The sequence below is a fragment of the Melospiza melodia genome, chromosome 10 (assembly GCF_035770615.1).
Source record: "Melospiza melodia melodia isolate bMelMel2 chromosome 10, bMelMel2.pri, whole genome shotgun sequence".
Taxonomy (NCBI): domain Eukaryota; kingdom Metazoa; phylum Chordata; class Aves; order Passeriformes; family Passerellidae; genus Melospiza; species Melospiza melodia.
The window spans coordinates 13,682,923-13,695,897 of NC_086203.1; the positions used below are offsets into that span (position 1 = coordinate 13,682,923).

Here is a 12,975-nt window from a genome sequence, read left to right on the forward strand (position 1 = left end):
CCCTGTAGAATAGTGGGCAATACTGAAATGGTAAAGTGGATTTCCTTATAAGAAAAGAGATGGTATGTTTTGTGAAATTAGGCCTTTGTAAGAGATCTTGTGAAGGTAACTTTAAAACTGAGATCCAAATGGTTTTTAGATGTACCTGAAGACTCCTTGTGAGTGCTAACTGGGATACCTGGATGGAGAAACCCAATTCTGAGCTCCTGAGTGCAGCTGCCTCTGATGTCAGGAGGAAAATCCTCACTGCATCAGTTGTGCAAAGAAAATGGAAATTCACTTCAGTGGATCATACAGGTCCTACTATCACAAAAGCAGCAGTTGTCATTAACTCTGATCAACTGGCAAACAACACAAGAACACAATTGTCGGAATATCAGAACACAATTGCTCTGCAACACTTTCATTCTCCAAGTTAACTGGTCGGTATACAGCATCAGGAATTCCCTATAAAGCACTGACCCACAAAGGCTCCCAGCACACCAGGGGCTGTGGGGGAAAGCATCCTTCTCTGGGGTCAGAAATGCCCTATAAAAAGCCACCCTTCTCTGGGTCTGTGTGCCCCCACAGCCCCAAATCCCACCCAGCGCTCAGGCCTGATGTCCACTGCTCGATCCCAGCAGAACTCAAGTGCACATGTAAGTGCTTTGTTGAACAAGGAGGGATTTAGGCATGTGCTTAAGTACTTCACTGAGCTGGGACCAGGCTGCTATTTATAGCGAGCTTTTTGGTCCGGTTTTATTGTTCCACACTTAAAGCCATCCTATGGCTTTTCCTACTCTATGCCCTCCCCTCACACACAGCAAACCTTTTAGGGCTGCAATCTCCTTCCAAAAGTCACAGGTTTCAAATCAGAATGGGTATTAGAAGCTCCTCCACAATTACATATTTTTTTCCATCATATTTACACAGAAATATGCAAAAAAAGAAAACAAAGTTAGGCTGAATGGTAGTAAAGTCATGAAGCCAGAAGTTGTATGGAATAACAGGATGAAAAATCCCACCCACCCCAGCACTGAAGCACCCACAGAGGAACCAAACACTGATGTGTGCACCCAGAAATGTTCATTCCAATTTCCCCAAGTGTCCTTTGCTGTGCAATCCTCTGTTCCACAGAGAAATTCGGGCAGAGTCAGGTCTGAGGCAGGATTTCACTGAGCTTGAGAAGCCATCAGTGCTGAGCAGCCCGTGCTGCTGCAGAGGCAGACTGCGAGCAGCACCGAGTGAAAACACCGAAACACTTCCCAATGACTCCAGTGCAACACCAGCACCTCTGTGCTTCCACTTGGAAAAATAAATCTCTCCACTGCAGAGGCATCCGGACCTATCAGCTCATCTTTCAGTGTTAATGAACGTGTTCACACCAATCCTCGTTTTGATTAATTTATGTCTTTTCACAGATACCGGTATAAAGACAAAAAAATCCACATCTCAGAAATCTCACAATACTCCATCTGCTTTTATAAAAACACTATATATATAGTGTTTATATAAAATTTTGTATATATCTATGTTGTTGTTTTACAGATCTTGTGTTCCCCATAAAAACACACACAGGTTCTCAGTATTTACACACAGATAACCCAAAGCTGTGCTCCTGGGATCCCTGAAAACCCGGCTGGAGAACAGCGGCGGGGTCAGCCGGCAGCCCTGGGTTAGTGCAGCCGGGAACGGAGGGTGAGGAATGGAAATGGATAACAGGGAAAGGATCCGTGCCGATGGTGTGGAGAACGGAGGGACAGAGGAGAGGCAGACGGGGAAGGATGGAGAGGGAGCGGTGCGAGCCAGCGGCGGCTGCGGCTGTGCCGGGGAGGGGCTGCGGGAATGGGATGGGGAATGCGGGAATGCGGGGAGATGGGACGGGATAGGGGAAATGCGGGGAATGAGGGAATGGGATGGGGGGAATGCGGGCAATGAGGGAATGGGACGAGATGGGATGGGGGAATGCAGGGAGATGGGACAAGATGGAATGGGGGGAATGTGGGAATGCAGGGAGATGGGATTGGGGCTGCGAGGATGGGACGGGAAGGGATGGATGCAGGAAGAGGAGGGGGATGCAGGGAGGGTTGAGATTACAGGGAGAGCAGAGATTACAGAGCTGTGGGATGCAGAACTTGTGCTGCACAGCAGGAACAGCCACTTCCCAAGGAAATCCACTGTCAAGCTCTGCCTGTGGAAATCTTCCACTGAGAAACTCGCTCTGCCTGATTCCTCCCGAGCTCAGGGGGACAGGATCTTACACATCCCTGAAAATATTGGCATGTGAACAGCACTAAAGGAGGCTCCAGCATCCATTTCTCCTGTAATTCGTGACTTTCCGTTCTGACTGCCAAGATGCATTGAAAGGGGCAAAATCATCCCTCAAAAGCACATTATTTCATCAGAGTGCCCAATAACCCAAAGCCACTAAAATCACAGAGAGAAGCTTTTCACCACTTTCAGGAGGTACTGAGCCCAACTGCAATAACCTCCAGCTGAATTATTAATGGTAACTTGTAAGCCATTATCATGGAAAGATCTCTATTAGTCACCAATTTGCAGCGTTATTTTCAAAAACATCCAACCGAGGGATGCACAAATCCCATCGACAAGCCAACAAGACTTAAAATTCCATTTGGCTTCCATTTCTCGTCTTTTTAAAAATCCTGCCCTTAATGTATTAAGCCTTCCCACTGCATTATCAATAACTTATTTGACAATCAGGCCATAAATGTTACTTTACAAGAACACAGCCCTTGGTACTAAGTCTAGACATTCTCTCCCTAGGACTGGACGAAATTTTAGCTACAGGGCATTTGGTTCTAGGCAGGTTCTCCTACTTGAAATGCAAAGGTTCTCAGAAAGGTGTCCTCAAGAACAGCAGCAAAAAACCCGATATTTTGATGTACAGAATAGACTTGGTTGTGTATGTGTAGAACACATCACACTTCACTTATACATAAGTAAATGGCTTTAATGCTCTTATTATACTACATATAACACTACAAATATCTTACACGTACGACCAGAGCTTTGTGCTTACAGCAGCATTTTCTATCCAAAATTCCCAGCAGCTTTACAAGTAGTGATTAATTAACCCTTGAAGCAGGCAGGTTATGTGCACTCTGTAACAGCTGAATGTTAAATCTGAAACAACAGCCCACAAGGACAAGTAAAGAGTACAGAGACACAAAATGTCCCCTAACAAAGCAGGTAACACACACAGTTTGTACTCCCGTCCCACGCCACAGCCCTCACACACCTGCATTTTTTCAGTCTTTTCTTGAGGAGGAAACTCAGGATATCACCAAGCTGGAGCTGTGCTAACAAGATAAAGGGCTGAGCATGGAAGCACTGCTAAGGCTGCAGCTGCATTTTATTCTGATTTAAGGGAAAGCATTGGCTGGGATCTTAAGGGCAGCAATACATTTCAAGTGAGCATCATCACAAGCAAAGAGAACTGACCAGTGACACACTGAAAGGAAGCACAAGAAAGAAGTGGAATTCAGGGCAGCAACTTCAGCAAACTCAGTCAAACGATTTGTGACATCTCTTAAAGGGAGGATCAAGGAATTCAGGCAAACTGACAATGACCAATGAAAAGTGTATAAAATAGTGCAGGGGGAATATAGGAAACACTGGGAGAGGCTGTTACACCCAGAACCTTCAAAGGCTTTGACTTGCAGAAGAGATTGTACAAAAGGTGAAACAAGAACATTCAACAAAGAATTAGAATGGCACAAACTGCTCAGTTCTGATCCAGATGAGCCAACACACAAAAGGATCAACAACTAATGAGGGACATAAAAGGCAATAGGAAAAGGATCTATAAATACAACAGAAGTAAGTGGGAGAAAAGAATAAGCAGAGGCTCTAGTATTTAATGGGAAAGGAGAGAAAATAACAGATGGCAAAGAGAAAGCTGAAGCATTCAGTACTTCCTTCATATTCTTTTATGTTTCCTTCTAAAGGATAATGAAAAGCAAAAATGTTTCTAAAGTGATTTTCACGGGGAAGACAGGACCAGAGGCCTGAAGAAAGAATAGGCTAAAAAGTATCAAAAGCAGCCAGACACACTCAGTCTGCTAGAGAATGATGAAGTTCACCCCAGAGTACTTAAGGAATTACCCAAAGCCATCCCCAAACATTAGCTATTATATTCAATAATGCACAGGGGGAGGGCAGAGCTCCCAAAGGACAGTGCAGAGGCAAAAACTCCAAGTGTGCAGCTCCAAAAGGAGCAGCAAAGCTAAACTGAAGAAACTGCAAACTCAACCACCTCCCTTTTACACCACAGAGGAAATTGGAACAAGTTAAATCACCACGGAGGTACCTCAAGGATTAAGTGCCTGAAAATAATCAGAACATCAAAGCAATGACATTTCCTTTTTGATAAGGTGACTGGGCTACTACAGAGGGAAACCCCAGTACCAGACTGGCTGCAGTAAGGCTTTCTGTAACTGGCCAACATGGTATTTTCATGGGATGCAAGGACTGATAGGAAATTGCAGTTTAGTGGGTGTGGTTTCTTAAAAAAAAAAATCAAAAACCAAACAACCACCCAAATTAAAAGTGATTGCTAAAACTCACTGCCAATGGAATTCATCTCACAACTCAGTGCATACATTAAAAAATGCTAGGAGAGAAAAATTTTTGTGAAGGAAACGGGTAGGGTTCATATCATCTCCAACCACAAGAAAACAAGATCAAAATTCAAACTAGAATGAATTCAAACTTGAAGCATTGATGGACTTGTTGAAAAGTGAAGTGCAAGCCGAACAAGTGCAAATCTTAACATCAAGAAAAACACTAAACAGAAATCAGCTGAGTTCTGTTGGAAGGGTTCTAAAAGCCACAGGTGACTATAAGTAAAAAACAGTATAATGGTGTTTTTAAAAATGCCATATTTTGTGCCAGGATGTCTAACAGGGCTGCCACTCACACAGTAACCTTTCCATTCTTCTCCACTGTCCAGAAACTTGCAGAACATGAGTGGTAAAAAAAAAAAATCACAAGAAAATTCACAGTAAATGCAACTCTGTCTTGTCATCCTATGTAGCTGGGGAGCAATAAATGTCAGCAGTGCCAAGGGGAAATATGAGGGGAGCAGCACTGGGTGACACAAAAAGCAGTGTAATGGTGTGTCTTTGCAGGGAACACACCCATTAACACCAACCTTCACAGCCCATAATGGCATTTCCCTGTTCCTGCTGCTCTCCAATCCTTTAGCACTTGACACAGAACCACCAGGGCCGCTGTAGATAACACATTAATTTTTCAGAGTATTTAACCTTTCTAGAAGAATCGTTCTACATCTTCCAGATTGATTCTTGTGACATTTTCAAGCTTAACTAAAAAATGGGCCTAGTTCTTGTCAGGGCTTTTGGACACCTCCTGTAATTAAGAAAAACCCAATGATGTGGAATAGATCTTTTCCAGGTAGAATTTTAACATTTCGTCTTCGTGTAATTATTTTCTACTGTTTATAGGCTAAAACTCAGGCCAGTCTTCTATTTTTTCTTCACATGACCTGATTTAAGGCTTGTAAAATACTTCACACATGAGGAAAAATGCTGGTGAGCATGAAGATTTTGTAGACTAAAGTAAAGCATTAACACTGCATTTGAACCTAAGGCCACAAATTCAATGCAGTTGTAAATACACTTAATAATGCCATCACTTTGTTTTAAATAATGAAATTTCTTCTCAAAACTTCCATTGTGCTTTTCCTGTAACTGCAGGCCAGCACCTAAAAATGCACATATCCTTTTCATCAGATGACAAAAAATGTAATTCTTAATTTTTCTGCTAATTACTTTAAGCTTCAGCAATTGCAAAAAAAAACTGATGATAGCATATCTTGATTATCATAAATCTCCTCATTCATACTTCTTCTTAAAAATATTCTGAAATGCCTATTGGGATAATTTCTAGGAACCCATCATCAAGCTATTGGGAGTTTCCAGTATGGGTTACAGAGAACATTCCCTGAAAACACAATTCCTATTATTTCAATCCTCTTACACAGTATTAACCTCTTTAAATAACAACAGCAGTACAAAAAAACTTTAAAATGTCAACAAATTACCTGAGTCACAAAAAATGGAATGCAGGATCATCTAAAATATTGCCATGTTTTGTCTGTATTTTCAGCTGTTCTGAATGCAATCACACCTTCCAGGATGGAAGATTTCCCATCAGTGGGAATTACTGTCCCTAATGAAGAATGGCTGTTCAATAAGCAGGACAGAATCCACAGGATCAGCAAATGCTTTCAAGGTGACTCTTTCTGCACAGGAAAGCTATCCAGGGGTTTGGAATCTCCTGCTCATCATGAGATAACAAAAGGAGTGTGCTGGGCATGAGGATCACTGATAAAGCATCAGGAGAAATCCTGTTCACCAGTAAACTCCTGAATCCTAAAGCATCCCATGAGGAGATGCAGCTGGAGTGGGCAGCAGCAGCTGCAGTGTCTTGGAGCAATCTTCATCCCTGATGGATGATTTTAGAGGAGGTATAATTTTCATAAGTTCAATACAAGCTATTTGAGCCTTTTTAATAAATAAGTCAGGCTCAAGGCAATTCCCCAAACACTGTGGAATTAATGATTTCTCAATCTTTGAAATAGAAACTCTGAACAGAGACAGCTGCATTATTTTGGCTTCACAACACACACAAGGTTTTCAAAACTTGAAATGTGCATCCAAGGTCACTCTGCTGGAGTGTGAGGGGGAAAAGTGATTCAGCCTTGCAGCTCCAAACCCCATCCCTTCAACAATTAGCATCACTCCTTGATGAACATGCAAGCCCCTGTGCCAGTTTCTGTGTTTACACAATCCCACAGCAGAAACACCTCGGAGCACCAATGAAATCAGGCAGGTCTGGCTCTGAACACCCTCCCTGCTGAGACTTTTTAAAGGCATTCCACCACCCAGGGAATAAACTCACTGTGCAAACACAGGTCCCTGTATTATGGCAACTGGGCAGCCCCACACACAGCCCCACTGCTGCTGCTCCCTCATGGCACCCCAACCTTGCCTTCCCAAGCCTCTGGCACCCCAAATGGGGCAGCCTCAGGAGCTGAGCAGTTCTGGGGGTGTGAATGGGAGCAGCAGTGATGGAGGGACTGTAAAACCCAGCAGTGCAAGGCTTTGGGTCAGGGGAGAGAAAGGCTGGGAGCAGATAAATGAGCATCCACAGGAGAATTGCTCTGGAGGCACAGAGGGCATTAACCTGAGCAGGCTCTTCAGAAATGCCTTTTCTGCACAGCTAAAGGTGTTCAATGAACTCTCCAAACACACTTCCTATTGCACTAATTAAAGCTGTAGCAACCTCTGCCTCCCAGAAATATTTAAAGCTTTTTTGGTTTACATTCCAGTGTGTGGAGGGCGCCCCTGCAGCACACCAGTTGTTTTATTTGGATGTTACAAAATAGTCAAGGATTCTGAGCATAACTTCCAAAAGAGGTGAAAAAACAGCCTTTTACATGATGACCCTTGGATACAAGCCCATGCTGCTGGATCTGGGGCCATCAGCAATATGGGAGTCACACACCCCTTAGGAAATGCTGCCTCAGATAACATAGATGTGAAAAATTGGTCACACCCATAAAATGGAAGTCTGAAATATTTCACTGCTAAATAAGTCCATTTATAAACATTTTTTTCAGAGATAAGTCATTCTGATTTAACCAAAAATTTTGTAGCACGAGTATACTGAGACCAAGCTGGATCTTAGCAATTGTGACACTCATTGCTGTCACCTCTGCCATCCTGTGACACACACATCTTTCTTGTTCATTCTCACTTTTCCTTTCTCAAGTATCTTATATTTTTTGTCTCAGATAAGTAAAGCTACTTGTCCTCTTGCATTTGCCACTTCTATTCATAAAATTTTTATTTAACTTACTTTTTACAAACTTTTTCTTTCCAAGGACAGCTTAAGTTCCACCGTGAACTTTGCAAATTGCAACCATTTCCTGCACAGTGTACATTAAATGTAAAGCTGTTTGGAAACTGAATTCTTATGCCTGACACACACATTCCAAGGATAAGCATCACCAGAAGTTTGAGCTTTGTTCAGACATTTGTTTCAAAAGATTTCAGCAGACACACAATTTTGTTTAAATGTAAACATCCACTCTGTTCCCAATTATCTCCTTTGCTATCATCTCCCATCAGACTGCCACTAAAACAATCACTTCTCTCTTGTACAATTACTCTGCTTTTTCCTCTGGTCACTGCAGATGACTTTTCCCCAGCTGCAGTCCTGAACCTATCCTTAAGTTACAATCCAAGTTTTAGAGGGTTTTGAGTATCAGAAAGTCCTTTTTAAATTCATGTGCTCCCCTTTAAACTGCCTACAATAACCAGAATACACAGGTTTTGTTGATGCAGATAAACTCCAAGCACTTTGAGGGTTATCAATATTCAGACAAACAGCCCAACTTCCCAGGCACATCACAAGGTTTTTGTGGTGAATGACCTAAGGTGCTTTATTGTTGGATAACCAAGGATAAGGAGCCAGACAAATGCACCAGGTTTGACTCAGGCAGCTCCAAAAAGGCAGCAAACACTGTCAGAGGTGCCTGGTATGTGACATGGGACATAGAGGAGACTCAGAGCCCTCTGAAACAGTGACAAAGGCCAGGAAGGGAGACCTGAGGCATCTCCAGTAACACCCAACACCTCTTTGGGGAAGCCAAACCAACCCCAACCCACTGGCTACGATAGGTCTCCATTCAGCCTCCTCCCTGCACTCCTCCAGACCAAACCCATGGAGGTCACAGCACCACAGGACACCATATAAATATCACCATTATCTCCCTATGGAGCTTGGCAAAAACATTAAAAATATACTTAGCGTGATCAGAAAGCAGGCAATTGAATGGTTAAAGAATAAGGGTGGGATAATGTTGCAGCAGAGATGGCCACAATACAAAGAGTACCTCCAAAAAAACTCAGAAAGTTTCAACCCAAACAGTCACCACTTCAGAAGGCTTCAGGGGTCTGCCCACACACAGTAACATCATTCCACTTCAGAAGGCTGCAAGTAACTGCCCTTCTTGTTCTCAGCCCAGCCTTTTATCCCCTCCTGTTAATGCATTGCACCTGTGTGCCCTCTGCTCCCTTCCCTGGTTGGTCAGTGCCCCTGCCTCGTTACCTTCAATGCTGCTCACCTGCTGCTCACAGCTGCACCCATTGGGGGTGAGAATGGGTCACAGCCACAGCTGTGCCCATTGGGGGTGAGGATGGGGCACAGCCACAGCTGCACCCATTGGGGATGAGGATGGTCACAGCCACAGCTGCAGCCACTGGGGATGAGGATGGTCACAGCCACAGCTGTGCCCATTGGGGATGAGGATGGGGCACAGCCACAGCTGCAGCCATTGGGGATGAGGATGGGTCACAGCCACAGCTGCACCCATTGGGGGTGAGGATGGGGCACAGCCACAGCTGTGCCCATTGGGGGTGAGGATGGGTCACAGCCACAGCTGTGCCCATTGGGGGTGAGGATGGGGCACAGCCACAGCTGCAGCCATTGGGGATGAGGATGGGTCACAGTTACTGCTGTGCTCATTGGGGATGAGAATGGGTCACAGCCACAGCTGTGCCCATTGGGGATGAGGATGGGTCACAGCCACAGCTGCACCCATTGGGGGTGAGGATGGGGCACAGCCACAGCTATGCCCATTGGGGATGAGGACGGGGCACAGCCACAGCTGTGCCCATTGGGGGTGAGGATGGGGCACAGCCACAGCTGTGCCCATTGGGGGTGAGGATGGGGCACAGCCACAGCTGTGCCCATTGGGGATGAGGATGGGTCACAGCCACAGCTGTGCTCATTGGGGGTGAGGAGGGGTCACTGCCACAGCTGTGCCCATTGGGGGTGAGGACGGGGCACAGCCACAGCTGTGCTCACTGGGGATGAGGATGGTCACAGCCACAGCTGCACCCATTGGGGATGAGGATGGGTCACAGCCACAGCTGCAGCCATTGGGGGTGAGGATGGGGCACAGCCACAGCTGTGCCCATTGGGGATGAGGATGGGTCACAGTTACAGCTGCACCCATTGGGGATGAGGATGGTCACAGCCACAGCTGTGCTCATTGGGGATGAGGATGGGGCACAGCCACAGCTGTGCTCATTGGGGATGAGGATGGGGCACAGCCACAGCTGCACCCATTGGGGATGAGGATGGGTCACTGCCACAGCTGTGCCCATTGGGGATGAGGATGGGGCACAGCCCCACTTCCAACCACCCCAAACTGTGTGCCTACAGGACAGAGGGACGTGCCAGACATTTGGATCAATGTCACACCCAACAGCCTGGATAATCAAGGGGTTGTGGTCCTGGATTTACAGCATGCGGGCAAAGAACAGTGCTGGTGATGGTATCAAATAGGAATTCAAGGTAACAGAATATCCTGCATTCATTCCACAAAGCGTTAAAGTGACTATGTTAATATTGACACTAAACTGAGCATTTAATTCATATTATTTTGCTTTAGGAAGAGCAATGCTCACTTTGAAAACTGAGCTTAACGTCAGACCATGAAGTCACTGCAGAGAATGCTGAGCTGCTTTCTTAGCGAGATACCACAGACAAACCACTTCTTCTCCACAGAAAAGTCATGAAAATGCTGAATGCTGCTTGAGTCAGCACATGAAAATCAGTCCCATGTAGGTGAGGGGACAGGGTCAGAAGCAAAGTGCTGCTGAGAACATGACAGCGTGTGTGTGTGCAGAGCCACTCAAAGCACTGCTTACATAACCAGGGCTCACAGTATCTACAGCCACACTCAGAATTCCTTAAAAGATTCCCTTTTACTCTTGGGGAGTTGAGTTACAGCACTATCAACTTTCACACGGGTTAAAAACTTACATTTTAGCTTATTTTGGGAGCAGTCAAGCCCTACTCTTCGTTGCTTTCAGCTTGCCTATCTTCCCAGCACCTTATCTTGGTACCCATGCTTCTCAAATAGCACTTTACTACAAAATACGCTTGAATTAAAGAGAAAGTAAAGAAAGTATTAGCACAGAATCGGGTTGGTGTAATGTGATAAAACTGAACAGTAAGATGGAAAAAAAAAAAAAAAAACCTACCAGCGAAAAGAGTCAGCAAGAAATACACAGAAAGTAATAAACTTTGGGACAGTTTAATTCAGCAAACAAGAGATTTTCTCTGCCTACAATACAGGAGGCCTTTCAAAGGTACAGAACGGAGACAGTGCCCCTCATTTCACGTTTCCAGCACAGTCTCCGCACCAGGATTTCAGCAGAGGAGCCGATTCTGTCGAGTGGGGTTAGAAAGCACATCCTGACGGCATCCATGCCCAGGTGGAGGCGGCCGGGGCTGCAGCGGCCACCCCAGCCCGCATCCCGGGCACCTGGCCGGGCAAAGTTCCCTCCCGCCGCCTTCTCCTCGGGCTTTCGGCCGCTCCAGACGCTCCGCTGGAGTACTGCCAGGCTTTGGAAACTACTGCTTGTGAAACATTTCAATCCCCCCGTGGAAAAGAAGAAGACAAACCCAAAAAGCCCCAGCGCGGCCGCAGCGGAGCTCAGCGGCACGGCAGGAGCCGGGCGCTCCCGGGAGGGTTTCTCCTTCCATCAGCCCGCCGGGCAGCGGGGCTGCGGGCAAACACCTCGTTATGACTCTCTCCAATTCATATTTCTGTGAGCAGCGGCGGGGGCAGCGTGGGGCTCCGCGGCCGCCTCCCAGCCCCCGGCCGGGGCACAGCGCGGCCACCGCCGCCTCCCGACCCGCTCCCATTCCCGTCCCCGAGAGCCCTCCGGGCTCGGGCCGGACGGAGAGCAGAGGTTTCCCGCAGCCGCTGCCCGCCCCGCGGAGCCGCCTCCATCCCCGCCCGAGCGCATCCTGCGGCCGCATCCCGCTACCCCGGCCCCGCTGTGCCGGGATGGGCTCGGCCCCGGCTCCGCTCCCGCCGCCCCCTCAAGGTCACCGCGGCTCGGGGCGGCCCCGGGGGCGCCGCCGCCGCTCCTACCTGGGCCGGCGAGCGGAGCGGAGCCGCCGGGAGCGCGGGGCCGGCGCTGTCCCCTCACCGGCGGCAGCGCCCGGGGACTCGGGCCGCGCACGGCGCCTCCTCCTGCGCCGGGGCCGCTGCGCTGCGCCGGGAGGCGGCGGCTCCGTCACACTTAGCGGGGAAGCCCCGGGGGGGGCGGGCAGCGCCGCTCTCCCCACCCCGCGAGGTGCCGGAGCCGAGCCGAGCCGAGCCTCCCCCGGCGGGGCTGGGGCTCCCCTCAGCGGGGAGAGGCTGCGCCGCGCCCCGCTCCGCTCCGCAGGGCTCCCGCAGGGCTCCGCAGGGCTCCGCAGGGCTCCGCAGGGCTCCCGCAGGGCTCCCGCAGGGCTCCGCAGGTGCGCGGGCTCGGGGGATGCGCGCAGGTGAGCGCGGCTCTGGGGCGCCCCGCGTCTGTTCAGCACCGAGCGTTTGACACCAGCGCCTTCCTCTCGCTTTTATTTTTGCTCAACACGCGGCGGTTTTCTGACAGAATTCTGTAAAAATCTCAAGGGGAAAGCCTGGCGCGGATTCTGAGAGATGGAGAGTGCCGCCCTGGGACGCAGCACCTGGGGAAGTACAAAAAATGGGATTGTGATGTACGGGTGATGTGCGTTGCACAGACTGAGCATCAGCCCTCCAGATTTAGAAAATTAGTAATAAAACCCCACCCCGTGACTTAGATTTGAAGATACTGGTTCTGTTTGCAAAGAGGATGGCATCTTTGAAATGCTGCCAGAGGAGTTAATGCCGGGTATTTAACCAACACGTTCTGGTTTTACACATGGGCTTAAGTTAGATTTCATAACAGTTCTCTTGTGCCACATAATCTTTTCACCTTGAGAGTTAAAACCAGTTACCAAATGTCCCCAAAGCTGAACGGAGACAGAGGGGATTTGAAGAGCAGAAATGTGTATTTGGTAGGTGGGATGGGAGTTGTGTGGTGGGAGGGATGCACACACATCACACAGCACCTGCAG

The 12,975-nt window shown here is 47.7% G+C and overlaps 1 protein-coding gene across 9 annotated transcripts in view; it reads right to left on the bottom strand.

The window, feature by feature from the left end:
• The window catches only part of ATP2B2 (ATPase plasma membrane Ca2+ transporting 2), a 407,966-nt gene extending 395,908 nt beyond the window's left edge, over positions 1-12,058 (bottom strand). For 4 of the 9 annotated variants that reach the window (XM_063164432.1, XM_063164430.1, XM_063164426.1 and 1 more), the window contains exon 1: positions 11,984-12,058. The gene's annotated coding sequence lies outside the window, so the exon portion shown is untranslated. The remainder of the gene's footprint in view (positions 1-11,983) is intronic. The other 5 variants (XM_063164425.1, XM_063164424.1, XM_063164418.1 and 2 more) reach the window with 3 other exon arrangements.
• Between the last annotated feature and the right edge of the window lie 917 nt (positions 12,059-12,975).